Source organism: Oryctolagus cuniculus, chromosome 18, assembly GCF_964237555.1.
Source record: "Oryctolagus cuniculus chromosome 18, mOryCun1.1, whole genome shotgun sequence".
NCBI classification, from domain to species: Eukaryota; Metazoa; Chordata; class Mammalia; order Lagomorpha; family Leporidae; genus Oryctolagus; species Oryctolagus cuniculus.
In genome coordinates, this window is record NC_091449.1 from 68,424,801 (window position 1) to 68,452,096 (window position 27,296).

General features: G+C 63.3%; 1 protein-coding gene across 5 annotated transcripts in view; it reads left to right on the forward strand.

Moving 5' to 3' along the window:
- Positions 1 to 27,296, forward strand: part of ZNF469 (zinc finger protein 469) — a 211,679-nt gene that overhangs the window by 85,596 nt on the left and 98,787 nt on the right. For all 5 annotated transcript variants that reach the window (XM_070061896.1, XM_070061897.1, XM_070061899.1 and 2 more), the window contains one exon: positions 7,700 to 7,794. The gene's annotated coding sequence lies outside the window, so the exon portion shown is untranslated. The remainder of the gene's footprint in view (positions 1 to 7,699; positions 7,795 to 27,296) is intronic.

The window sequence follows — 27,296 nt, forward strand, 5'->3', positions numbered from 1 at the left end:
CAGTGCCGGCCCCAGCCAAAGCTTAACGGAAGCCAGCAAGTCATTTTGGAGAGCTGGGGTGCCACAGCACCAAAGTGTGGCACCCACTACAATTGTGCTGTGACACTGGGAGAGGTCTGCCCTCCCCACCCATTGCCACAGGATACCACAGTGTGAGAGGCTGAGAAGCAGAAAAAAAACCCACCCAGGAAAGATGTCTGCGTCTTCTGAGACTCAGCCCTGAGCGGGGTGTGTGTGTGTGTGACGCGTGTCAGTCTACGTCCAGCAGTGGCCAGAGAGAGTGGAGCTCAGTGCTCACCTCCTAGGGAAGCTGGGACAGGTGTGTCAGCCTCGCCCCAGCCCTCTCTGGCTCCCCCTGCACGCTGGATCAGACCCCGCCCACGTGGGCTGCCCTCTCCAGCTCCCCCTGCACGCTGGATCAGACCCCGCCCACGTGGGCTGCCCTCTCTGGCTCCCCCTGCACGCTGGATCAGACCCCGCCCACGTGGGCTGCCCCAGCCCTTCGAGGTTCTCAGCACTCGCACCTGCCGTCGCTGCCTGGGAGGGCAGCCCTGCAGAGCTGTGTGCTCTCGGATGCTGCGAGTGAGTGAGAGGAACCACGACAGGAAGCGGCACTGGCAGGTGCTTGTCTGCACTCTTCACCTTCTGAGCCTGCCCAGCCCAAGGGGCAGGAGAGAGAAGCCGGCCTCGAGCGCGGACGCGTCCTGCGTGTCCAGGACAGGGTGCCTGTGGTGCATCCTCCGCTCTCCCCGAAGAGGAGGTGCTGAGTCGCTGCACCGGGAGCTGGGCCCAGGGTCCCAGAGGGACGCGCAAGCAAGGGAGCATCAGGGGTCACAGGGACTCTGAGGGAGGTGGAGCTGTGGCGGGGCGGGGTGGAGAGGGCGAGAGGGTGTCCCAAGGAAGGGCAGCCCTGGGACCAACTCGCCCTCCAGGGCACTTGCTCCTGTCTGACCCAATGACAAGGGTGCGGAGGCCTGGCTCACTGCCTGGCAGCCCTTGTCGGTGCAGGGACCGGGGGTCAGGAACACCTGGGACTGCCCCCCTCGTGGTGGTGACAGGTCTAGGAACGCTTTCCTGAGGCAGCAGCCCAGTGGGACTGCAGGTGCAGGGGTGTGCATGGCACATGGTACCGGCCACCTCCAAGGCTGCAGGCCCTCAGAGCTGCCGTCCTCTGCCGGACACTGCAGGTCCCAGCAGTATCGCCACAGGCACTCCAGGGTCAGGGTAACGAGGCAGATGGTTTAGGAAACTGGAAGCATCTAGAACAGGGGCATGGCCACAAGTGGGGCCCCATGTCCTGTGGCCTGGCTGCAAGTGGACACCTTGTCCTGTGGCCTGGCTGCTATGGGACCCCTTGTCCTGTGGCCTGGCCGCAAGTGGGACCCCATGTCCTGTGGCCTGGCCGCAAGTGGGGCCGCGTGTCCTGTGGCCTGGCCTCCAGTGGGGCCTCATGTCCTGTGGCCTGGCCGCAAGTGGACACCTTGTCCCAAGCCTCCTTCCTACAGATGTGGCTGAACCTGCACGTCCAGACAACAGAGCAGGCACAGCCAGAATCCTGGCAGGGGCAGGTGGCTCAGCCACCCTGGGAGCAGCTTTCTGGGGCTGGGCCACTGGGCAGACCTCTGGAACAGGCCACACCCCTTGGCCGTGAACCCCTGTGTACTGAGGCAGCCTGTGCCGGCCCCCGGCTGGAAGCCCCGTGGTGGGGGCCTCTCCTGCTCAGGTGGCCAGCCAACAGACTCCTGGGGCCAGGCTGGGCGGAGCCGAGGTGTTCGCACCGCGGCCCACAGCCCCAGCCTTGCGTGCAGGCCCCAGGCAGCTGGGTGCTCACAGTGCCCTGCCTTTCCTGTTTTCCTGCTGGTCCTCACCTTATCTTTTTCTCCACACCTCGTGCACGCTGGGCTGCCCCTCCCAGCCCATCCCACCCACCTTCCAGTTCTCATGGCCGCCTCCCTCCCGAGATTGCCTCTGTCCCCAGGGGGCTCGTGGTGCGTGTGGGTCACTCAGGGCCCCTGGGCCACTCTGACGCCACGCCCGTGCACGGTGCTCAGGCTCACTCGCCCAGTCCTGGCCCAGCTTGGAGCCAGCTGCTTCTCATGGACAGAGTTCTGCAGGAGGAGGACCAGGGCCTGGGGGTGGGGATGGCTCCTTCGGAGAGTGGTGGGTGGCAGCCAGGCTTCCTGGGCAGCTGCACCCATGTGCAGTCTTGTCGGTTCTGAGCTGGGCACATGGTCCCACAGGCCCCACCCCCAGCTTCCGTGCCTGACCTCAGCCCCCCAGTTCCAGCAGCTCCGGCGGGGACCGCACAGCAGGGGTGTAGGTCAGCCGCTATCCGCCCGGCATGGGCTGCAGCAGTGCTGGGGTGCTCCACAGCGGCAAGGAGGACCCAGCTCGGAGCCCCGAGTACAAGCACCTGCATGTGGCCATATCCTGGGTCTCCCTGGCTACTTCGGAGGGCCTGAGTGGCTCCAGACGCGGCCTGTGGCTCCCCGGCCAGCAGCAAGAGAAGCCCAACCCTTACACAGCCGCATGCAGAATCCTAGCGCCCAAGCAGCTGGGCTCACTCGGGGGTGCTTGGGGCTGCTGTGCAGGGCTCCTGGCTTTGACCTTGTTCTCTTGGTGCTGCCCTCCCTGCGGGTACAGCGCTGACTGCTGGGAGCCTGGCTTCAGGACACACCCACTGGCTCTCTCGCTTGTGCACTTGATCTCATTTTCCGCTGAGGGGTCACCGCCGGGCAGGAATCCAGCTTGGACCCTGCCGTGCTGCGTGACCTGGGCTAGTTACTCTGCCTCTCTAAGCCTCCGGGTCCTCATCCATAAGGCAAGGGTAACAGAGTGTTCCCCAGAGTGGCCGGAGTGTTCCAGCCAGGCACTGTGCTCTTCATCGAGAAAGGTCTGTGCGAAAGCCACTGCAGTGCACTGCTGATGAGGTGTGCGGTGAGGGCCGCCGGGCTCTTTCCGGCTTCCGGGCGTGAAGGGAAGGGCCCAGCCTGGAGCAGCACAGGGCGTGAAGCTTGGGGCACTGAGGGCGCCTGCCCGGCTTGGGCTGCAAAGGGCCCCAGGGCCTAGCAGTGGGGCTTGTGTGGCCCTGGAAGGGGGCTGCCTGGCGTGGTGATCGGCACTGCTTGGTCACATGATGTCCAAGGTCGGATCAGCCAGGGACTGCACAGGGAGCAGGGAGCCCCAGGATGCTCCGAGGACCTTGAGGATCAGGACTAGGGAGGGGCAGGCAAGCTGGGTCCACTAGAGCAGGTGGGTGCAGGTGAGGGCAGGTGGGTGCAGGTGGGAGCAGGTGGGAGCAGGTGGAGGGCAGGTGGATGCAGGTGGGTTCAGGTGGGTGCAGGTGGGTGCAGGTGAGTGTAGGTGGGTGTAGGTGGAGGGCAGGTGGGAGCAGGTGGGTGCAGGTGGGAACAGTGGGTACAGGTGGGTGCAGGTGGGAGCAGGTGGGTGCAGGTGGGAACAGTGGGTACAGGTGGGAGCAGGTGGAGGGCAGGTGGGTGCAGGTGGGTGCAGGTGGGTGTAGGTGGAGGGCAGGTGGGAGCAGGTGGGAACAGTGGGTGCAGGTGGGAACAGTGGGTACAGGTGGGTGCAGGTGGAGGGCAGGTGGGTGCAGGTGGGAGCAGGTGGGTGCAGGTGGGAGCAGGTGGGAGCAGGTGGGTGCAGGTGGAGGGCAGGTGGGAGCAGGTGGGTGCAGGTGGGTACAGGTGGGAGCAGGTGGGTGCAGGTGGGTGCAGGTGGAGGGCAGGTGGGAGCAGGTGGGTGCAGGTGGGAGCAGGTGGGTGCAGGTGGGTGCAGGTGGGTGCAGGTGAGAGCAGGTGGGAGCAGGTGGGTGCAGGTGGGTACAGGTGGGTGCAGGTGGGTACAGGTGGGAGCAGGTGGGTGCAGGTGGGTACAGGTGGGAGCAGGTGGGTGCAGGTGGGAACAGTGGGTACAGGTGGGTGCAGGTAGAGGGCAGGTGGGTGCAGGTGGGAACAGTGGGTACAGGTGGGTACAGGTGGGAGCAGGTGGGTGCAGGTGGGTACAGGTGGGAGCAGGTGGGTGCAGGTGGGAACAGTGGGTACAGGTGGGTGCAGATGGAGGGCAGGTGGGTGCAGGTGGGAGCAGGTGGGTGCAGGTGGGAGCAGGTGGGTGCAGGTGGGTGCAGGTGGGAGCAGGTGGGTGCAGGTGGGAACAGTGGGTACAGGTGGGTGCAGGTGGAGGGCAGGTGGGTGCAGTTGGGAGCAGGTGGGTGCAGGTGGGTGCAGGTGGGTGCAGGTGGGAGCAGGTGGGTGCAGGTGGGTACAGGTTGGAGCAGGTGGGTGCAGGTGGGTACAGGTGGGAGCAGGTGGGTGCAGGTGGGAACAGTGGGTACAGGTGGGTGCAGGTGGAGGGCAGGTGGGTGCAGGTGGGTGCAGGTGGGAACAGTGGGTACAGGTGGGTGCAGGTGGAGGGCAGGTGGGTGCAGGTGGGAGCAGGTGGGTGCAGGTGGGTGCAGGTGGGTGCAGGTGGGAGCAGGTGGCTGCAGGTGGGTGCAGGCGGGTACAGGTTGGAGCAGGTGGGTGCAGGTGGGTACAGGTGGGAGCAGGTGGGTGCAGGTGGGAACAGTGGGTACAGGTGGGTGCAGGTGGAGGGCAGGTGGGTGCAGGTGGGTGCAGGTGGGAGCAGGTGGGTACAGGTGGGAGCAGGTGGGTGCAGGTGGGAACAGTGGGTACAGGTGGGTGCAGGTGGAGGGCAGGTGGGTGCAGGTGGGAGCAGGTGGATGCAGGTGGGTACAGGTGGGAGCAGGTGGGTGCAGGTGGGAACAGTGGGTACAGGTGGGTGCAGGTGGGGGCAGGTGGGTGCAGATGGGTGCAGGTGGGAGCAGGTGGGTGCAGGTGAGTGCAAGTGGGTGCAGGTGGAGGGCAGGTGGATGCAGGTGGGAGCAGGTGGGTGCAGGTGGGAACAGTGGGTGCAGGTGGGAGCAGGTGGAGGGCAGGTGGGTACAGGTGGGTGCAGGTGGGAACAGTGGGTGCAGGTGGGAGCAGGTGGAGGGCAGGTGGGTACAGGTGGGAGCAGGTGGGTGCAGGTGGGAGCAGGTGGAGGGCAGGTGGGTGCAGGTGGGTGCAGGTGGGAACAGTGGGTGCAGGTGGGAGCAGGTGGGTGTAGGTGGAGGGCAGGTGGGAGCAGGTGGGTGCAGGTGGGTACAGGTGGGAGCAGGTGGGTGCAGGTGGGAGCAGATGGGTGCAGGTGGGTACAGGTGGGAGCAGGTGGGTGCAGGTGGGTACAGGTGGGAACAGTGGGTGCAGGTGGGAGCAGGTGGAGGGCAGGTGGGAGCAGGTGGGTGCAGGTGGGAGCAGGTGGAGGGCAGGTGTGTGCAGGTGTGTGCAGGTGGGAACAGTGGGTGCAGGTGGGAACAGTGGGTGCAGGTGGGAGCAGGTGGGTGTAGGTGGAGGGCAGGTGGGAGCAGGTGGGTGCAGGTGGGAGCAGGTGGGAGCAGGTGGGTGCAGGTGGGAGCAGATGGGTGCAGGTGGGTACAGGTGGGAGCAGGTGGGTGCAGGTGGGTACAGGTGGGAGCAGGTGGGTGCAGGTGGAGGGCAGGTGGGTGCAGTTGGGAGCAGGTGGGAGCAGGTGGGTGCAGGTGGGAGCAGGTGGGTGCAGGTGGGAACAGTGGGTACAGGTGGGTGCAGGTGGGAGCAGGTGGGTGCAGGTGGGTGCAGGTGGAGGGCAGTGGGAGTGACCTCCAAAGGTTGGGGAAGAAAAAAAATCTGTAACTTAACAGAGGGGAGGAGGTGGGGCTGGACATGGCAGGTTCTCTCAGTTGCGGGTGGGCATAAATAGTAAAACAAGGGGCTGGTGCCGTGGTGTGGCGGGTAAAGCCGCTGCCTGCAGTGCCGGTATCCCATATGGGCGCTGGTTCGAGTCCTGGCTGTTCCATTTCCAATCCAGCTCTCTGCTGTGGCCTGGGAAAGCAGTGGAAGATGGCCCAAATTCCTGGGGCCCTGCACCCATGTGGGAGACCCAGAAGAAGCTCCTGGCTCCTGGCTTTGGATTGGTGTAGCTCTGGCTGTTGCAGCCAATTGGGGAGTGAACCAGCAGATGGAGGACCTCTCTCTCTCTGTCTCTGCCTCCTTTCAAATAAAGAAATAAATCTTTAAAAGAAAAGAGTAAAAAGGAATAGGTTTCCCTCAGAGGCAGAGTTGGGGGGCTGGCGTTGTGGTGCAGCAGGTGAACCTCCACTTGTGATGCCAGCCCCCCACATATGAGCTCTGGTTCAGCTGCTCCGCTTCCAGCCCAGCTCCCTGCTAGTAGCCTGGGAAAGCAGCAGGTGAGAGAGATGAGAGCCAAGTGCTTGGGCCCTCGTACCCATGTGGGAGACCCGGATGGAGTTCTGGGCTCCTGGCGTTGAGCTGGCCCAGCCCAGGCTGTCGGTGGCCATTCGGGACTACACTGGAGAATTACAGATTTTCTCTCTCTCCCTCTCTCCCTCTCTCCCTCTCTCCCTCTCTCCCTCTCTCCCTCTCTCCCTCTCTCCCTCTCTCCCTCTCTCCCTCTCTCCCTCTCTCCCTCTCTCTCTCTCTCTGCTTATCAAATAAATAAGTCTTTTTTTCTGGAAGAGGAGTGAGTGTGAGAGGGTGGTCTCTGGGAAGCCAGGGCACCCCGCCCCCTGTCTGGGGCCGTGGTGACCTGGAAGTGATTGTCAGCGGTGGGACAGGAGCCATGCAGGCTGCCGTTCTTCACGTGCCGCTGGCGGTCCAGACGGTGCAGGTAAAGCAGCGGGAGCAGGCCAGCTGGCCACCTTGCGTGCTCTCAGCTGGGACCGTGCTGCCCCTCACCACCTCCCGTCACACTTCTACACCCAACTGTGCAGAGAGGGCTTGTGCTGGGGACCCCTCCAGATAAGAGTTTGCTCGGGAGATGAGGGCTGGGGTCTCCCAGCAGTCACAGACCCTGCGCCTCGGGCTCCCCACCTTACCCTGCTCGCCGTCTTGCTGAGCCTCCGGGACCTTCTCTCCGTGTGCTAAGGGGACACACGGACACTGAAAGACAGGGCGGGCCCTGGGCTTCAAGTGCAGTGCCGCTTCTGAGCAGGTGTCTGCCTTGTGGCTTGGATTTCTTCGCTTCCTCCAAAGCCCACCTGGACCCTGCATGGGGAAGGAAGTGACCTGGGGGCATCAGCCCTCGCTGTTTCCTCCACTGCTGGGAGGAAGGGACAGTCGGTCACAGCCACAGACCCCTGAGAGGCGCAAGTCCCCCTGCCCTCCCAGCCTGAGCCATGGGACTTGTGGGGTGGGGATCCAGGACTGGGGTTCCTTCTGGAAGCCCTTGGAAGTGAACCCCACCTTGGGCCCCTGAGTTCCCCAGTTGGCTAGTGCAGGCTGGCAGGGGACACCCTCTCTGGGCTGCTGTGTGGTGACTGGAATGCCCTGGTCCTGGAGGGGTCCCTGGGGGGCCCTTGGGGGATAAAATGAGGACAGTGAAGGGGGAGTCCCAGAAGGTGGGGCGAGGGTGTCTGGGGCTGAGGGTGCAGACAGCAGCACAGGCCCACATGCAGGCCGGGGGTGGGGGACATGGAGCAGGGAGGGTGCATACACATCCCAGACCGGCACCGGTGAGTGGGGGCCTCTCCGGCATGGCCACCGGCCCTGCTTACCTCTGGGGGCTGCCCCATGCCGGCCCCCAGCAAGCACTGCCTGGTCCTGCTCTCGAGGCCACCTTCTGAACTGTCCCATGTGATCTACAGGGTCTGATGGCGGCCCAGGGCTGAGCAAGGCTGGAGCACCGGGCAGCCGGCCCTCCTGCGGGTGGACCCATCAGCCGCGACCTGGCATCACACAGGTAAGAGCAGCTTCCTCTCTCTTGGGATCTGATTTGGCGCCAGGTCCTGCCGTTTTGCTCATGCTTGTCGCCACGGCTCACCGGTACGTGGCATGGTGCACGGGCTGTGAACGTGCTGCCACTGGCTGAGGAGGTGGATCCTCAGAGCTGTGCTGAGTCTCTGGTGTGGTGGGTGCTGTGCCAGCGTCAGTGCACAGTGCGCAGGCGTGTGCTGGTTGACACTTCTGTGCTGCTTAATACGGTGCTGACGTCAGGCGTGGCTGGCACCGGTGCCAGCACGTGCGTCACTCGGGTGGCACCAGTGCCGGCATGTGGACTGGTCAGGTGGCACTCGTGTGTGTGCGTGTCCAGGATGGCACCAGTGCCGGCATGTGGACTGGTCAGGTGGCACTCGTGTGTGTGCGTGTGCAGGATGGCACCAGTGCCGGCATGTGGACTGGTCAGGTGGCACTCGTGTGTGTGCGTGTGCAGGATGGCACCAGTGCCGGCATGTGGACTGGTCAGGTGGCACTCGTGTGTGTGTGTGTGCAGGATGGCACCAGTGCCGGCATGTGGACTGGTCAGGTGGCACTCATGTGTGTGTGTGTCCAGGATGGCACCAGTGCCGGCATGTGGACTGGTCAGGTGGCACTCGTGTGCGTGTGTGTGCAGGATGGCACCAGTGCCGGCATGTGGACTGGTCAGGTGGCATTCATGTGTGTGTGCAGGATGGCACCAGTGCCGGCATGTGGACTGGTCAGGTGGCACTCGTGTGTGTGTGTGTGCAGGATGGCACCAGTGCCGGCATGTGGACTGGTCAGGTGGCACTCGTGTGTGTGCGTGTGCAGGATGGCACCAGTGCCGGCATGTGGACTGGTCAGGTGGCACTCGTGTGTGTGCGTGTGCAGGATGGCACCAGTGCCGGCATGTGGACTGGTCAGGTGGCACTCGTGTGTGTGCGTGTGCAGGATGGCACCAGTGCCGGCATGTGGACTGGTCAGGTGGCACTCGTGTGTGTGTGTGTGCAGGATGGCACCAGTGCCGGCATGTGGACTGGTCAGGTGGCACTCGTGTGCGTGTGTGTGCAGGATGGCACCAGTGCCGGCATGTGGACTGGTCAGGTGGCACTCGTGTGTGTGTGTGTGTGCAGGATGGCACCAGTGCCGGCATGTGGACTGGTCAGGTGGCACTCGTGTGTGCGTGTGCAGGATGGCACCAGTGCCGGCACACTGAATAGCACTGGACTGACAGTGGTGTAAAGGGGGTAGCTTGGATAGAGGTGTGGCCCGGGTATTGAAGTGGTTCTCAGAATGGACAGGCCAGGAATGTTGTCTGTGCAGGAAAGGCCAGAGGGCAGTGCTGGTCATGTCCGTCAGGGTGTGCACCCCACACATGGTGACTGGAGGTCGTCCTGGGTGTGTGCTACCACACTTGGAGTGAAGTGAAGTTCAGAGCTACGGTCAGACCTGGACGACAGGGCGGGCCGCCCAAACCAGGGGGGGGGGGGGCAGCTCACAGCAATGGCCAAGTCCCCGCCTCCACTTCCCTTGGAAGCTGCTCTATGCCCAGACGGCTGCCCCTGCCAGAGGTGCTGCAGGGGCCATCTGGGGCCAACCTGTGCAAGGGGGAGCGCTGCAAGGGGAGGGAGTGCGCTGAGCGTGCAGGGACCCTGCCAGAAAGGCTCCTTGGAACCCTGACCGCGTGTCCCCGTGTGGGAGAGAGCCACCGGGCCCTCGTGACAGCTGTGCCGTTTACTGTCTGTAAGTCGCCCTCAGAAGTCACTTTGGGGCTGGTCTCGGAGAGGTCACGTGAAGAGCAGCGCGCCCCAGGCGGGCAGCGCCTCCCCTCCCAGGAGCTCTCGGGCCGGGGAACAGACTCGGAGCACAAAGCATCCTCATGGCGTTCAATTCAGAACGAGCAGGAGCCCACATGGCTGCCTCCGGGATGCGCCAGCCGGAAGGAAGGCCCCTCGTACATGTAGCCGTCGAAGGCGTCGCTGCACGGACGGTCAGTGTGGCGTTGTCCTTTGCTGGAGCAGACGGTGTGTGGGCAAGGAGTGGACAGACAGCCTCTAGGGTGGCAGAAGCCATGCTGGCCGACAGACTCACCCCTCACCGGGCTGTGGCCCTGAGGGTGCACGTGTCCCCGGGGCAAACTCCAGAAGCAAGCCCTTGAGCCATCTCCTGTGGCAAAGCAGAGAGTTTGTGGTGTGTCAGGAGGTGATGGCGATGGAGGGACACGAGGACACACCTCGGAGTAAGCCGGGTGTCTGCCTGTCTGAGCATTTGCAGGTTCCCCTGAGAAAATGCTGGGTTATGGGAACTCACAGCCTTCTTTCCCAGGCCTTTGTGAACCACAAACGTTCGTGATCCGCTGGGCACTTGGGTTGCTGTGGATTCCCCAGGCCACTTGACCTCTGTGTCCAGCATTTGCCTCGGGTTCTGTCCCAGCAGTGAGCCCCAGGCTCAAATGGACAAGGCTCCAGGAGCACCACCTGCAGCCTTGGGTGGGTCCTCCCAGAGTGAGCAGGGGCACTGTCAGTGGGTAGGGGCACAGGTGTGGGTGAGCAGGGGGCACTGTGAGTGGGTAGGGGCACAGCCCTGGGTGGGTCCTCCCAGGGTGAGCGGGGGCACTGTGAGTGGGTAGGGGTACAGGGCGTGGGTGGGTCCTCCCAGGGTGAGCAGAGGGCACTGTGAGTGGGTAGGGGTACAGGGCGTGGGTGAGTGGGGGCACTGTGAGTGGGTAGGGGTACAGGGCGTGGGTGGGTCCTCCCAGGGTGAGCGGGGGCACTGTGAGTGGGTAGGGGTACAGGGCGTGGGTGAGCGGGGGCACTGTGAGTGGGTAGGGGTACAGGGTGTGGGTGGGTCCTCCCTGGGTGAGCGGGGGCACTGTGAGTGGGTAGGGGTACAGGGCGTGGGTGAGTGGGGGCACTGTGAGTGGGTAGGGGTACAGGGTGTGGGTGGGTCCTCCCTGGGTGAGCGGGGGCACTGTGAGTGGGTAGGGGTACAGGGCGTGGGTGGGTCCTCCCTGGGTGAGCGGGGGCACTGTGAGTGGGTAGGGGTACAGGGCGTGGGTGAGTGGGGGCACTGTGAGTGGGTAGGGGTACAGGGCATGGGTGGGTCCTCCCTGGGTGAGCGGGGGCACTGTGAGTGGGTAGGGGTACAGCCCTGGGTGGGTTCTCCCAGGGTGAGTGGGGGCACTGTCAGTGGGTGGGGGCACAGGGCGTGGGTGGACAGCACTTCGGAGGCCTCCCTGAAGGCCGCTGGCTGGAGCTGGGTGGGTAGGCAGGTCCTGGCAGGAAGCGGGACCCTCGAGGCTCTGTGAGGGGTAGTGATCTTGGTGGGGAGTGGTCCTCAGTCGTGACAGCCACAGATCCTCACGCATGGAGGCAGAACAGGGCAAGGCACAGCAGGTCCCTTGCTCGACGCTGGCCGGCGGTGTGCCAGGCGATGCGCCCCTGGCTGGGGCTGTGCTCTCCGTCCCTCTTTCCCCCGAGGGCACCAGAGCCCCTGGGAGCAGGCTCCCCTCCAGCCAGGCGAGTGCTGCACGGAAGCACAGGGCAGGGGCTGGGGTCCGATCCTGCATGGGGTCCCTGGGCGTCCTCACCCCGTCTGAACCCCACACCCCTAGAAGGAGCTACATGGCTGTCCTTCCCCAAGGTTGTGCTGAGTGAGCCTGGACACCATCTGTCACATAGAATTGGGAGGGACGTGTGTCACAGGCAAGGGGACAGTTTGTGGCACCCGGAGTCAGAACCAGGCCTGGAACCCAGACTGTCTGGTGCGAGCCCAGCAGTCATCTTTGCTGACCCCGGCTTGGGGGCTCAGGCAGCAGGGAAGTCGCTGCCTCTGCTGACCCAGCTGCCCAGGGCTCAGGTCCTGCTGGATCCTGAGGTCGAAGGATGCCGTCAGGGTTTGGCGCTGCACCAGCCTCGGTCACAACCCTAGTTCCAGGGGAGGTCCTTTCTCTCGTCCCCACACAGCCCTGTGGCCTGGAGGCCAGGGCTGCTGCTGGCCACCTGCTGCTGCGCCTGAGCGGGGGCCACGCCGTGCACCCTCGGGGCTGAGAGGCAGGCGTGCCGGCGCCCACAGGAAGGGCTGGGCCGCGGGCCCATCTGTCTGAGGTGAGGTGCCGGCAGGAACGTGCTTCTCGCCCTGGAGACTTTGTCCACCCCGTCCTCCTGGCCAGGTCCCTGCTCAAAGGCTTTCCCCTTGCTTCCCTGAGAGGCCCCTCCTTCCCCTGCCCCTGCAGGGCCGGACAGCAGTGGACTTGCTCTCTGAGCCCGGGAGCTGCGGCCTGGCCTCAGCACCTGCTGTCCTCAGAGGGCTGGGTGTCCAGGCGGCTGCCAGGGCTCTCTGCACCTGCCTGTCCTCTCTCTCCCCCTCTTCTGTCCCTTGAAAGCCACGTATTGATCGCTTCATACCTGCTGGCGGGAGCCAGTTCCTTCATGCTGTCCTCTGGCTGCAGATCTGAGCTGTTTGTGCCGGGAGAGGACGCGGCCTGTCCTGTCCGCCGGGCCCTCCCCTGGCCTGGGCCCCTGCCAGGCCTTTGTCAGGGCAGCTGGGGCTGGGATTGCAGAGGGGGGAAGGCGGGCTGTCGGGGCTGGTGAAGTGCCATCACTCAGCTGGGCTGAATTGGGAGGGACCCCTGATGTACAGGTGCGCTGCCACGAGCCTGGGGAGGGATGAAAAGCCCTCTGTTGCCAGGGCTGCCGTGGCCCTGTCCCGTCTGCCTGGTCCCCCACGCAGCTCTGCATCCTTCAGCGTCAGGCAGTGCTGCCCCCGGAGAACTCCCAAAGCGGGGAAGATGGCGGCTCCCTGCGTCGGGGGCGGCCGGCGTGGCGCCCTTGGTGCCTGAGCAGGGGACCTGCTGTTCCGCAAGCGCTCGAGCCGGGCTGCTCATTGCCCACCTCGCACTGCTGTGCCCCAGCAGGGGAGAGCGGGAGCCGTCAGGCGGTGTCCCGGCCGCTGCCCACTCCTGCCGCCCCGGCCGCCTCCCCGCCCTGCTCTCTTGCCCGAGCTCCTGCCGTGGCTCTCGGTTCCTTGCCTTTCCTTCCACTGTAATGCGTACGTCCCCCTGCACGCGGGGACTGCTCCTGCTCATTCTGGATTTTGTGGATGTGGGGTGTCCAGCTCACGCGTCATCCTGCGACCTGCCTCAGCCCAGGGAGGGTTCTGCTTCGGAGGTGCCGCTGGCTGGGCTGTGGGCCCTGCCACTGCTCCTGAACTACCACTCCCGCCAGGGAGCGCACCACCATGGCTTCCCCATCTGCCACCCGTGGACACGCTGAGTCCCTGGTGTCCTGGCGTCACCGTCCTGAAGCTGCTAAGAGCGTCTCGGCTCTCCTGACGTGCAGGCCTGGTGGTTTCTCCAGTGCACGCTCACACGGACACTGCCTTGCCGAGGGCGTGGATGCAACCGCACCAGTAGGAGCCACCATCTCCCCGGGACTGCGGCTCCGCCCACACCCGCCAGGGCGACCGCAGCTCCAGGTGCTCACCACCTTGTCGAGGTTTCCATTGTTTTCCCCTGCTATCTAGCGGTGGCAAGAATGCATTTCATTTTGTGCTTGGCTGGCCTTTCATCACAGTCATAAATACACATCACATCAAGTGCCAGCAGTCCTGCAGGGCTCGCCAGGAGGAGGTCCAGCTCCACCCCAAGGCCATTGCTTATCCCTCAGGGTCTAAGCCAGCTGCTTAGATCAGCTTTTGGCCTTTTGGGTCTGTGTTTCCATAACGTTGGTATATTACTACTTCCTAGAATTCTGCTTTTAACACTCTGTGCTCATGCTCCAGGTGGCCCTCGCCTAGCCGGTCCCACGGTCGGCACTGACCACGAGGCTCAGCTGGGCACGGTTCATAGCCAGCGCCCTGCGTCCTGTGACTCCTCCTGTGTAGTGCAAGTTGGTCGTGTTGCTCGGCTGCTGCGGCCCCAGACTCTCCCCAGTTATGCGCCTGCTCTCGGTACTTGCAAACATAGGCAGTCCATTCCACCTCCACGAAGAAATCTTTCTCTTCCTGTTGCTCCAGTCTGGGCAAGGTGATTCCCAAGTCCTGCGACCAGGCGGAGTCCTGGCAGTTCCCTCTCCGTCCTCCCAGGGGGCAGCTCTTTCGTCAGAGCCCTGGACTCTGGGTCCACGTTGCTGGCCTCCTCAGTTTACTCCCTTGTTTTCATGGAGCACATCCTCCGGTGGCTTCCAGAGAGAGGGTGCTGAGGGTGGGCAGACATTGGTCAAGGTCTTGCGTGTCTTCACGTGTATGTTGGCTAGGGAGGGACGCTGGTTAAGGTCTTGGGTGTCCTCATGTGTATGTTGGATAGGGAGGGACGTTGGTTAAAATTTTGCGTGTTTTCACGTCTGTGTCGGACAGGGAGGAACTTTGATTGAGACCTTGCCTATCTTATTTTATTTTATTTATTTTTTTGATAGGCAGAGTTAGACATTGAGAGAGAGACAGAGAGAAAGGTCTTCCTTCCATTGGTTCACCCCCCAAATGGCTGCTACAGCCTGCACGCTGATTTGAAGCCAGGAGCCAGGTGCTTCCTCCTGGTCTCCCATGTGGGTGCAGGGCCCAAGCACTTGGGCCATCCTCCACTGCCTTCCCGGGCCACAGCAGAGAGCTGGCCTGGAAGAGGAGCAACCAGGACAGAATCTGGCACCCCGACCGGGACTAGATCCTAAGGTGCCGGTGCCGCAGGCGGAGGATTAGCCTAGTGAGCCGTGGCGCCGACCAAGACCTTGCCTGTCTTTACATGTGATCACTGGACTCTCACTCAGGCCCCCTGATGTGTTGTGTGTGCCTTTGTTCACTACATTTTTCTTGCGGGCATAGTCTCCATATCTTCACCCATCCAGATCTTGATCCATTGCCAAGGCCAAACTCAACTACGGGCTCTTCCCGGGATCTTCCTGGCCTCTTGGTCCTGACTGCATGACCCCCTGGGCGTTTGTGCTCATCGTGTTTGATCAGCTCGGCACTCATTTCCTCAGCACTGACCGTGCTGGCAGCCTTCACAGCCGATCAGAAGCAAGCTCTGGCGACGGGGACAGGCTTAGGATACTGGAAGTGGAGGGCGCCCAGGGAGGCCCTGTCGCGGAGGTGCAGAGCACGAGACAGCTGCTCCCTTGGTGAGGGTCCCCTGCACAAAGGGCTGCCAAGCACAGGTAAAAGCCCTGGGAGAGTTTGTGACGGGAGCACCGAGAACGGCGGCGTCAGAAGGTTATTCAGTGATGGAGAGCGTGAGGTGGGCTTCATGGCGATTCAGTGATGGTGGGGACAGTGGGGACGATTCAGTGACGGTGGGGACAGTGGGGACGGTGGGGATGGTGGGGACGGTGGTGATGGTGGGGATGATGAAGAGAGCAATGTGAGACGTGGCAGCAGCTGGTGGCCACCTGCCTGAGTGCCTGTCTCTGCCAAGTGCCGCGCTGAGCGCGTCTAGCCCCACCCCACTCCGTGCCAGATGAGTGCTGGTCACTCTTCACTGGAAGCCGAGACACGGGAGTGTGTGGCCTGTCAGTGGCGGGTGTGGGGTCGTGCCCGGGGGTCTGACTCCGGAGAAAGGTGCAGAGGGGCGAGTGTGCTCTGAGATCTCCGTCCACATGCCTTGGGATCCTGGCCATAGACAGAGACTCAAACCAGCAGATGCGCACAGTAGGGTGTGTGGACTAACCATGGGACATGGCATGTGTTTCGCACAATAGGGGCGGGATCCGCGGCACCATTGCCTAACCAGGGAATGGCCCTCCCTGGCCAGGAAACCCCGCCCCGCCATCCAGGACAGCGGACATTCCTAAGCGTCTGGAGCACGCGGGCGACCGAGCCTGTCTGCACCACTTGGGGAACTTGCTGCGGCACTCACAGCGTGACACGGCTGCCGGAGCGCAGACGGCCGCAGTGGACGTGCAGGCAGCTGTGCTGGGGCTGTCCAGGCCGGGAAGAGGCGGCCTGCCCAGCGCTGGGAGTGGCGCGGGCCACTCATGGCGGCAGGAGCCGACACGTGCGCTGCGTGACTCCCGTGGCCCCGCCTCGCCTTGGATTTCCTCCGCAGCTGAGGGATTTTCGGATGAAAGACAAAATTTCCTGTGCCCTTGATCTCAAAATTGTCTTTTGGACTCCCCACTTCCTCAGAAGCTGTGTCCACGAAGGGGCAGACACGGAGTGGGCGCTGCACGTTGTTGGCAGAACCTGCCTCCGGCCAGGAGGGTGACTGCCCCTTCCTCAGACCAACTCATCCCCCATGTCAGCGTCTGGCCGCGACGTTCCGCGGTCACGCTCAGCCTCGCACGCTCAACTCGTGAGAGTCGACCGAAAGGGCCCTCAGCAGCATCACACACGAGGTGCCAGTTACTCCCTCCTAAGGGATTCCCGAAATTTCCAGGGCTCCATTCTTTTCTAAAAGTAAATTTATTTGAGGTGCAGAAAGGTAAACAGATGAAGTTTCCATCCACTGATTCACTCCCCAAAGCCCACAACAGTCAGAGCTGGGCCAGGCTGAAGCCGGGAGCTGGACCCCAGTCCAGGTCTCCCACATGGGTGGCAGGGGCCCAGTCACGTGAGCCGTCACCTGCTGCTCCCGGGGTGCAGACAGGAAGCTGGAGTCAGGAGCTGGGCCCTGTGATGTGGGACACGCACACACAGTCCTCTGTCCTTTTATTTATTTTTTAAAGATTTTATTTATTTATTTGAGAGGTAGAGTTACAGATAGTGAGAGGAAGAGACAGAGAGAGAGGTCTTCCTTCCATTGGTTCACTCCCCAAATGGCCGCAATGGCCAGAGCTGTGCTGATCCGAAGCCAGGAGCTTCTTCCAGGTCTCCCATGCGGGTGCAGGGCCCCAGGACCTGGGCCATCTTCCACTGCTTTCCTGGGCCACAGCAGAGAGCTGGATTGGAAGAGGAGCGGCTGGACTAGCACCAGCGCCCATATGAGATGCCGGCGCTGCGGGCGGAGGATGAAGCCAGTGCACCACCGCGCCAGCCCCCCTGTCCCTTTAGACAGTGCAGTGTAGATGCCTGCTGAACGTTTGCATGAGGTGGGATTTCTGAAGTCGGTTCTTCAGCTGTCCTTGCTGCCACGTCCAAACCACCCACAGCAGGGCCCCCCCCCACACACACACACCCGGATCTGCTCACTCGACGCTGGTTGTCAGAGGCGGCACACACGGGTTCTCCACACACGTCCGCTGATGGAGAGCAGTGGCACCCCGCTGGCACTTGCTCACCTGGGACTCCAAGCACCCCCATTTTCAGGACCATCTCTGTCCAGGTGCTTCACCCACTGCTCCCCATGTATTCACGTTTCTGCCCTGCACTGGACTCTCCCCAAGGTTGAGTTGCGTCAGTCTTGACCCCTACTCCCTGCCAAATGCCCGGGACGATTCCCGCAAGCTAAGAGGACCCCGGGAAGTGCCAGCAAGTGACCAGGTGGCTTTAGGCACTTCTGTTCCAACACACCTCAGTGAATGTCTGAGAGAGGTAGCCAGAGCTGGCCAGGCCACGCCAGCCCACACAGAGGGCAGACAGGCGTGCCCCTGCCCATCCAGACCCTCGCAGACCCTCGCAGACCCTCTGATATCCGCAGAAGCACAGGCAGGCAGGAGCCCCGAGCTCCCTGTGTAGACTTCTCTGTGGGACCTGGCGTCTGTGAGTGCTGTCTGGGAGTGTGTCTCACTGCACGGCGCAAGCGTGGTCTGAGGCTCGGCAGGGACTCGGGGAATATGGAGCAGAATCGGGGGTGGCAGCGGGAGGCTGCAGGCCATGGCCTGCTGGTGTGCACTGTGGAAACCTAGCTCTCATCTGCCAGTTGTCACCGCCCGCATGGGCAGTGCGGGCTCTTCAGCAGTGGCTCCGCTACTCCCAGGGCATTCCGTTCCACAGCGGCCTTGAACCAAGTCTCCCATCAGTCCCTTGCCCGATGCCTCCCAGGTAATGAGAAGCAGGGTCCAGAGTCGGACTTGCCTGCCTAGATGCAGACTCTGCCCACCTCCCCACTAGGCCGTCCTTGAGTGCCCAGGGCAGGCGCCCCCACCCACAGCACCCGACCTGCAAGCAGCCGGCTCAGGGTGGCAGTGACAGCCGGCAGAGAGGAAATGACACGTTGTCGTCTTGAGTCCTCTGAGTCTGGGTGGCTTAGGCGAGTTCCTGAGCCGTCCTGAGTTCCAGGCCCCACCCTAGGGACAGAAGAGCCCCCGGTGCCTGTCCTCCTTTCCAAGCAGAAGGGGTCTGGGCCTGCGTGTAGGGGGATGGGACGGGGGCACATGTCGGGGGGAGACAGGCTTTGGCCTTGAGTAGGAGTTTGGACCTGGGAAGGGGCTCCTAGCTCTGGGCAAGGGGGCATGGCAGGGGGTGCAGGGGTGGAGCAGCAAGGACTCCCCGGGGCAGAGGCAGACCTGTGGTGTGCAGACAGCTACCTGGCCCCACACTGGTTGGGTGCACGTGACACCAGTGGCGGTGCTAACCATGCGGGGACAGATGCCCATGGCCCCAGCAGCTGGAAAATGAGTTTCAGCCAAGGAGGGGAGGCCGGGGGCAGCGAGGGTGTGGAGAGCAGGAGGCTGGGGTAGGTGCCTGACCACGAGTGCTGGTTATATCCCGGATGAATTATCGGATGTAGGCCTCAGTGCTCCTACAGAGGAAACGGGCCCCTGGGGCCCCCAGCAGGGCTGTGGTGGGGGCCTGGGGAGCTCGACAGGAACTAGTGAGACGGGCACAGCAGGGGGTCGAAAGATGGACTGGGGGAGGGGAGAGGGAAGACGGGCGTGGCAGTGGTGTCTGCAGGGTCTCCATGCGCTTGGAGGGGTGTGACCCCTGCTGCGCCTGCCGTGAGGACCAGCCGTGCCCCCTCCACCGGTGGCCTTTCCAGGCCTCTCCAGTCCCTGCCCTAAGTCACTTTTTTCTACGTTAGTTTCTTCCAGCCTGCGTTATATAAAAAAATTTAGCAGGATTCGATTTGCATCCAGCTCACTCCAAGCTTTAAACCCCTGTGTTCTGACCCTTTACTGAACACTTGTCCACGTCCACTGGGCAGTCTCGTCCAGGAGCCCAGCTCTGAGAGTGTCAGTGAAACACCTGCTGGGGGGAGGCCTGGGGAGGCCGGGTCTGCCCCTCCTTCACACACACAGGTGGGCACCGTGGGAGCATCCACAGGATCTGCGGAGGGAGGGAGGGAGGGGGAGGGGGAGGGGAAGAGGCAGGGAGGGAGGGGTGTAGGGAGGGGAGGGGAGGAGGGAAGGAGGGAGGAAGGGATAGAGGGAGGGGATGGAGGGAAGGAAGGAGGGGAGGAGGGAGAGATGGAGGGTGCAGGGAGGGGAGGGAGGGAGGAGGGGAGGAGGGAGAGATGGAGGGTTCAGGGAGGGGAGGGAGGGGAGGGAGGGAGGAGGGGAGGAGGGAGAGATGGCGGGTGCAGGGAGGGGAGGGAGGGAGGGAGGGAGGGAGGAGGGGAATGCTCAGACAGTTGACGGGTGGGTCCGTGGGTGGATAGATGGATTAGGATCGTGTTTGTGGGTGGGTGCATAGAGCGGTAAATTAACGGATGAATGGAGGAAGGACTGGGCTGCTCCCTGCTCACCGCCCCCCAGGAGGACCTGGGCTGCTCTGTGCCTGTGGCCTCCTAGACAACTTTTGGCCAAGTCCCTTTGTGGCCACACACTGCTTGTGGCTGAGAGGCACTGGGCCAGCAGCAGCGGTCGGTAGGCCTGAGTCGCCATCACCCAGCCGTGCGCCATGCCCAGCCCCGCCCCATGGCTTACCTGCCAGGTCCTGGCCTTGGACCCTAAGAAGAAGCCCAAGCTTTCCCTACTTCCTCATCCCCTTCTCCCTCTCCTCTTCCTCCTCCCTCTCTCCCTCCCCCCGGAGGTCTCCCATGGTCCACAGCACCATGGAGGCTCCCCAGTATTTTGCAAACCGCCCATCCAGCATCCACTCAGGTCTTTCTGCCTGGCGGCTGCCTGCCTGGCCCTGCTCCCCAGTGCATCGCTGGGATGGAAGAGGCCACCGCCCAACCAGGCGTCTCTGGGTGGAGCTGACTGCCGTGCCACGGGTACCATGAGAGTGGGCACTACAGGCGGACACGCCTGCACCCTCCAATGGCCACCAGCCTGGGGCTTGGCCACCGTGAGCCGGTGCCTGTGGGATGCCGGCTGGCGGGATGGAAGGCAGGGGAGGGCCCTGAGCGTCCCTGCACAGGTCTCCCTCCGTGCCACAGGCGTGGAAACTGACCCTGGAAGCTGTTTGTCAAAGAGTAGGCCCCAGGCCTTTGTAATGGCAAGGGCATGGTTGTCATCAGGCACGGTTACCCCTGGGGCCTGGGGCGCATGGCGGGGCTCTGCACAGGATGTCCGGTGCTTTAGCTGATGCCTCCCACCCCCTGCTGAGTTGAGCAGGTTTGGGGGTGGTGGTGCCGGGTCTGTGCCTTCTGTGGGTTTGACCAGAGGACCTGTGTGAAAACACGGGCCTGCCACGGGCCACATCTCCATGCACACTGGTGCTGTGGTCAGCGTTGCCCCGCGCACTCGCCGGTACAGGCTCGGCCAGCTGCTTTCCCTTCACTGTGCTGTGTCCTGCACAGACGGCTGGGTTCCGGAGAAATCACTCCCCCAAGACGCTGAAGCAGATGTGCCAGGAGTGGCCGGCCATTCTGCCTGCTCGCAGATTGCATTTGGCTGCTGCGTGACCAGCAGCAGGAGTGGGGGCGTCGCCTCCCCCGGAGCCCGGCTTTGATGAGCCGCGCCCTGGGGCTCTCGGTAGCCAGGATATTACAGGAAGGAGCCCGCCCAGCCTCGCCCCCACACGGCTCCTTCCTCCGCAGATCTGCAGCTCCTGTCCCCTGAGCGCAGCCCCGACGTGTTGCTGCCCTTGCTCCCCGGCCAGGGAGTCAGGCTTCTGGAACTGCTCCCAGACCGCACGTGGGGTTGAGCGTGGCCCGGATTGGTCCAGACCTCCTAGGAGGGCTCAGTTCCCGACCCCAGGAGAGTAGGGCGGGGCGGGGTTGGGGGCAGGGAACCTGAGAGTCGGGCTTGTCTCACAGGTGTTCTGGACTCACACACACCACACACACGTGTGCCCATGTGTGTGCACATGGCACAGGGCTGTTGCTCCCACTGCAGACCAGCGGCCCTCAGGAGCCACTTGGCTGTGGCTGGAGCCACACTGGGGAGGTTGGGTCACAAGCGACCTGGACTTGTGTCAAGCACTGGGCACTGCTCTGCCCGCACCTCCCCTGTGCCCTCTCCAGCCCAGATTCGGGGCTGACGCTGTCAGAGCCCCTGCCCATGGCACCCGGGCTGCCTCAGTCAGTCCCAGAAACACAGGGGTGTGGGACAGAGAAGTTTCCAGGCTCCTCCCAGATGAGGTTGGGTCCTCACTGAGCAGGGTCCCGCTGGAGGCTGTGCCCAGGGCGCTGAATGCCCGTGGTCAGGTGGTGGCCACAGCTCCTTCCCTCTGCTTCCTCTCATGCAGCTTTGCTTGCCCTTGGCCATGACTCTTTCCTATGTCTGCCCCACCCTCAGCCCCATCAACCCCCACACATGAAGCCTGCCATGGTCCCACCTGGCACCTCCCCGCCGAGGATGGTGCCTGCCTGGCCAGACACACCAAGCCTCGGCTCCGTCTGAGCAGCGTGGTTGTGGGAGGAGGGGGGAAGGAGAGCAGAGCCAGGGGCCTGGGTCCCAGCTCTCAGCTCCATCCCTCGCCCGAGGGGTCAGGCTGGGCTGCAACACCTGATCTGTCCACTTGCCAGATTGGGCTCTCACGAGACGGCAGTGGAAGCTTTCTGGTGAGACGCCTCAGCCCTAGAGACAGTGCAGCGCCGTGGGTCCCCTGGGCTCCCCCCGCCCGCCCCGACTCCAGCGGTTGCTCACGAGTGGGACTAAGGCATGCATGTGGTGCGAGATGACAGCACAGGCCCCGGGGACTCCAGCTGTTACTGTTGCACATCTGGAAGGTGCTGTGTGGCGGAGGGGATGCGGGCAGCTACGGCGCTTGCTGTTCCGGGTTCACACGTCTCACGCTGCTGGCCGTGTGCTAAGATCTGGCCCTGGGACCTGGAGGGACAGCCCCTGAGAGGTCAGGGCCCTGCCTCTCCCTCCTCCCCAGTGGCTTTGCAGACAACTCCGAGACAGGGCTCAGGACCGCACACAGGTGGACATCCCAGCCCGACGTGGACGGCCTGCTAGAAAGGCCCTGTGTAGGAACCCCAGTCCACATCACAGCCACCCCTTCATGGGTGCTCTTGGCTGTGAGCTCCCTGAGAGCAGGCTCTGAGGTGGCCACAGGCGCTGGACAGGCAGAAGGTGCCAGGCCTGGCCTCCTGGTTGAGGTCAGGACTGAGGCTTCCTGGAAGAGGTGCGTCCCGAGGTGTTGGAGAGGTCGGCCCTGGGAGAAGGGAGCTGAGTAGCAGCGGGCTGGGCCGTGTCGTCCTGGACGCCACGGGGATGCAGAGAAGGTCATGCTTCCGTCACCTCCTCAGGGCTCCTCTTGAACCTGGACGCCGTGGCTGACTGGGGCCAGAGCCAGGGTTCTGGATGGTGGGGGTCTCTGTTCATGGGCAGCAGGTGTGGGTGAGATCCTGTGGGAGCCCACCCAGCAGGGCACCAACCCCCACTCTCTCCTAAGTGAGTTGAGGTCTTTGGGGCCCCAGGTGAGCTCTGCCCAGCCCCCATGGTCTGTCTCTTCCCCATGCTGTCCCTGGGTGGTGGAGGGCCAGGCTGAGAGCCCAGGCGTCTTCCTCTGCTTTCAGCAAGATGTCCAGCCCCAGGCATGCGAGTTTTCCCAGCAGGCACTCAAGCTGCCCAGCTGGAGGGTCCCTCTCCTAGTTAGCAGGTACAGCATGCCTGGAGAGAACTGCGTGCCCAAGGCACCTGGGTGAGGTGGCACCTTCCCTCCACGTGGCAGCAGTGCGTGGCACCTGGGCTGGATTTCTCCCTGTGCAGCCTAGGGTGCTGTTGGGGGGCAGCGCTTGGTGTGGCGAGACCTGAGTTCTTTGGCAGCACCTGGGGGTCCTGGGCGCCGTTGACAAGGGCTCAGCTCCAGGCTGTCCAGCTCACGCCGTTTGACTGTGGTTGGTTGACCTGGGAGAAAGAAACAGGAATTTCTCCCCTCTGCGCGGCTGGGGGCTTCCCTCAGCCGAGATCACACTGAGAACCCCTCCCTAGCACTCAGCAGTGACTCGGCTCAGGTGGGGGTGGGGGTGGGGGTGGGGACAGGATGACTGGGGGTGGGCCCTGGGCCTGTGGCTGGGAGACCCTTTCAGAGCCCCACCACCACCCCCGCAGGCCGGCGCTGTGGCCAGCGGTCGAGCACCTTCGTGCCAGCTGAGCCTTGGCAGCACCTGTGGCTCGGCGCCCCAGACTACCCTGCACTGGCACCCTGGCGTCACCTACCTGACCAGGGAGCCCTGCGCGTGGGCACACGGCTGCATTCCGCACACGCATGGGGACTTGGCTGCCCAGTGGTGATTACCAAGTCGAGCAGCTGCCTGGTGGTTAACCCTGTGCCGCCTGGGGGCTCCCTGGTGACCCGAGCACTGGCTCAGGACAGAGCTGCCCGGCGCCTCGCAGGCGAGGGCTGGTGCTGGGAGCTTGGTGCCAGGTCTGCAGCTAGGGCTCAGCAAGGCTTTGGGAGGCAGCGGGACCCTCGCTCAGCAGTCGCCCCAGGTCGCTTTGGGCTGGGGGCAGAGACCACACCTCCAGGGCTGGGCAGGTGGGCGTTTGTGAGGGGACCTGCAGCAGCTAGTGGGGTGCTGGCTGTGGCCTCCTTCGAGGCTACAGCGCGTGACTGTGGGAAACTGACCTCTGGCAGTGACTAGTGTGGCCAGGTCACTTCTGCCTGTGTGCCTCTGCACCTCTGCCTCCGCCCTAGCCTCCCCAGCCTGGGCTCAGCTTTCCCGTCCCAGACCCCTCCATGGGGGTTACTACTAGGGTAGTCACCCCTGATGGCTGCCCAGACGCATCCCCCCGGTCCTCCCAGTAACACGTGCACCACCTGAAGGACAAGGAAATGGGCTCAGAGATGCCCAGGCCTCCCCCCGCAGGGCGAGCCAGGCCCGGGTGCCGTCCCCCCAGGCTCCTGGGACAAGCACGCACCTCAGGATAGTCCATAGCCGGCGGCCAGAACGGGGGGCCCAGGCAGTGACCAGCACTGTGCAGACGCAGGGAAGGGAAGGGCGTGGCTGCTGCTTGCAGTCTGACCTGCCGTCCTTGCCAAGGTCGGTGGTGAGCAGGTTTCCGTTCGAGGCGGGCTCACTGGCTCTCTCGAGAAAACCCGTCCCTGTCAGGAGACAGCAAGGACTTTACCTGTCATCCGTGTGACACGATGTCCGTGCCAGTGCTTGCTTCCTTTGGCCTGCCCTGCCGACTCCTGGCACCCAGGCCGGGTCTGTCCCCAGCCACTCACTCCGCTCTCATGCCTGTGCCAACTTGGGCCTTTATATGGAGAAGTTTCTCAGCAACTGGGCCAGGCTGTGCATACAGACGGTGCTGCACAGATGCTCCCTGGGTGGGAGTGGACAGGTGGCTTCTCTTCCCTGTCTCAGGTGACTTTCTGTTTGGGTTCCTAGGTCCTTGCCCCATCCACTGCCCTCTCTGGCTCCCCATCTGCCCACATCTCCCGTCCACCTCCCCATCCCTCTTTGCCATGGGCAGCCTGGGGCTGCTGTGGGGGAGGGGCAGCACTGATCCCAGAACCAGGAGGGGGAAATGGCTGGGGTGGGGAGGGCTCTGCACCCCCAGCCCCACACATGTGGGCAGGCCGCCACTCCAGTGTCTGCCCATCAGGGCTCTCGGTGCAGCTCAGACCTGGACTTGAAGAGAAGTTCCCTGCTCTGAGGTCTGTGTCTGTGCGCAGGTCCCCACCCCCACCCCGTCTTCCCAGCCCCGGATCACTGCCTGTCCCCTTGTGCCCAGACCTCCTGGACCCTCCGTTCCCGCCTGCTTCAGCCCAGCCCAGCCCCAGGAGGGGGCTCCTACGTGCGCTGCTCTAAGGGGTCGCAGGAGAAAATCTGAGAGCCGTGAAGTCAGAAAGGATGCCCGAAGGGCTGGGGGCAGCTCTGCCTCCTCAATCCCATGTCCAGCTCTGGTTTGCCTCGACTGCCTCCTCCTGCGTCCTCCCTCCAGCCTGTCCTCAGCCTCTTGTTCCTCATCTGGAGAGTGGGCACAGGCACGTCCTCCATGCAGGGAGGGTGCCCTGTGGATGGAAGGAAGCAGCGGCGCGAAGGGCGCTGCAGGGCTGCCGGAGGCCAGCCCTCGCCAGCGTCTCTGCTCTCGGAGGTTTCTGATGCTGCGGGCTGGGCCTGCTTCCTCCTGGAGAGGTGCCTGTACAGGGGCTGGCAGCCAGTGGGGGAGCCCCCAGGGAGCAGTGGGTGGCCACACCCCAGGCATGCACACAGGGCCATCTGGGAGGAGCTCCTGCTGACCCTCAGGGGCTTTGAGCAAGCTCATGCGGGGGTGTGGGCGAGGCCTGGGAAGGGAGTGAGACTGGATTTGCAGCTGATTATCTTATCTGGAGGTTCGCGATGCCCGGATAGCCCAGCCCCACCACCACCACGCATGACGCAAGGGCAGTGGAATCTGCGCAGCTGCATCACGCCTGCTAGGAGCACGGGGCCAGCGCAGCAGCCTGGAGACAGCAGACGCGGAAGGGCCCAGGCACCGGGGTCTGGCAGGGGCTGGGCGCCCGTCCAGCCAAGGGAGCTGCCGGGAGGGCTTTTGGCTTCTGGCGCCTGAGTCATCCGTGCCCTGGAACAGCGGGGCCGGCGTGTTCCCACACGCGTTCGGGGGCTTGGCCAGCTGCTTCCGTCTCCGTGGCGTCCTGAGCCTTACAAATCGGGAAGCCGAAGAGCACTCGGTGGCAGACCTCGTGTAGAGCTCGTCTGAGCCACTCTGCTGAGGCGGCTGCTGCCCCCCAGGCTCGCGTTGGGACCCACCTTCCTGGCAGCTCCGGGAGGAGACCCTGCCACCTCATCTGGCTGGAGAGGAGACGGCCGGTGCTGCTTGTGCTCTGAGGCCAGAGAACCTATTTTTCCAGCAAGGCTGGCGGCACTGGTTGAGTTCCTGCCTGAGTTCTAAAAGCCATACCCATCAAGGAGCCCCCGCCCCCGGCCCCCCCAGTGGCTGGATGATCCAGGGCAGCGTGGGCTCTGACAGTCACGCCAAGTGCATGTAGAGCAGTAGGTGTCCACACACCTGACCTCCTGCTGGCATAGCTCCCAGTCCTGCTGAGGCCTGATGTCCACACCCAGCACAGGGGCAGCCACACCAGAGGGATTCCTGCAAGTCCAGGGAGTTGAACTGTGCACACACACACACATATATGCTCACAATGCACATGTGTGCACATGGCCACATATGCATACTCCTGCATATATGTGCCCACCGTCCCACACACAGACATGCTCACAAAGCTTATGTGTACACCTGATCACACACCTACACGTATGTGCATACCATCCCACATGCACTCATTCATGCCTGCTCACATGTGCACATGTGTGTGCATGGTCACAATACACACACATACCCACATGGTCACACATTCCCATGCAGTTACGTGTGCACTTGTACCTGTGCTCACAAGTATGCAGATGCATACCAATGTGTACACATGCGCTCTGGCTCACGCATACTGAACACTTGGTTGGACACGTCATACGTACAGATACATTCACATGTGATTGCCTTCATGCTCACACACAGCAGGCCTATACACAGTCACAGTTGTCACACACATGCACATATTTGCTCGCACTCACACCCAGGCACATTCGCACACGTGACCCCCGTGCCCACTCACACATGCTCACACACGGGAGGAGCGTGTTGGATCCCGGTTCTTGCTTGCTGTGGACACAGAGCTGCTGTCCTCGCGAGATCTGGGAGGATTCAAGGAAGACACGAAGCAGGGCTCCCACGACAGCTCAGGCTCGGCCACCCCGCCGAGGCGCCCACAGTGTGCCGGCCACCCTCGAGTGCTCCCTCCCTGTGTCCACCCCCTCATTCTGGACTCTGTCTGCTTCTCTGAGAAGAGCTGATGGCTGAGGCGCTTGCCCGGCCTCCCTCTGAGCACCTGCCACACTCACGGTGCTCTGTCCCACACCCTGCTCTCTGCACACGTGCTGCAAACTCCTTGCCACATGCAGCACCCAGGAGGCCAGAAGCCAAGAGCACAGCGGCCGCCTGGCCAGCACTGGCAGCGTGAGGTCCCACAGCTCAGCTGGCTGTGGACATTGGTGGGACCCACAAAACAGGACAGAGTGGCCCCGGGACCCCATCCAGCCTCGAGGCCGTCCTTCAGGAATGGCTGGCCGGGCCTTGCCTTTACTTCACCTTCCGCTCTGTGCCCGCCTCGTCCACGGGGTGGAGCGGTGAGGAAGTGACTCGTGGGCGGCTTCTGTGCTTACATGCAGTCCGCAGTCCACAGAATCCGTCTGTTTAGTGCACGTGTGTGACAACTGTCCACAGAGCTGTGCGGCCGCCATTGCTGTCCGATGCCAGGATGCGGTCTCATCTCCAAGGGAAACCCTGCCCTTGA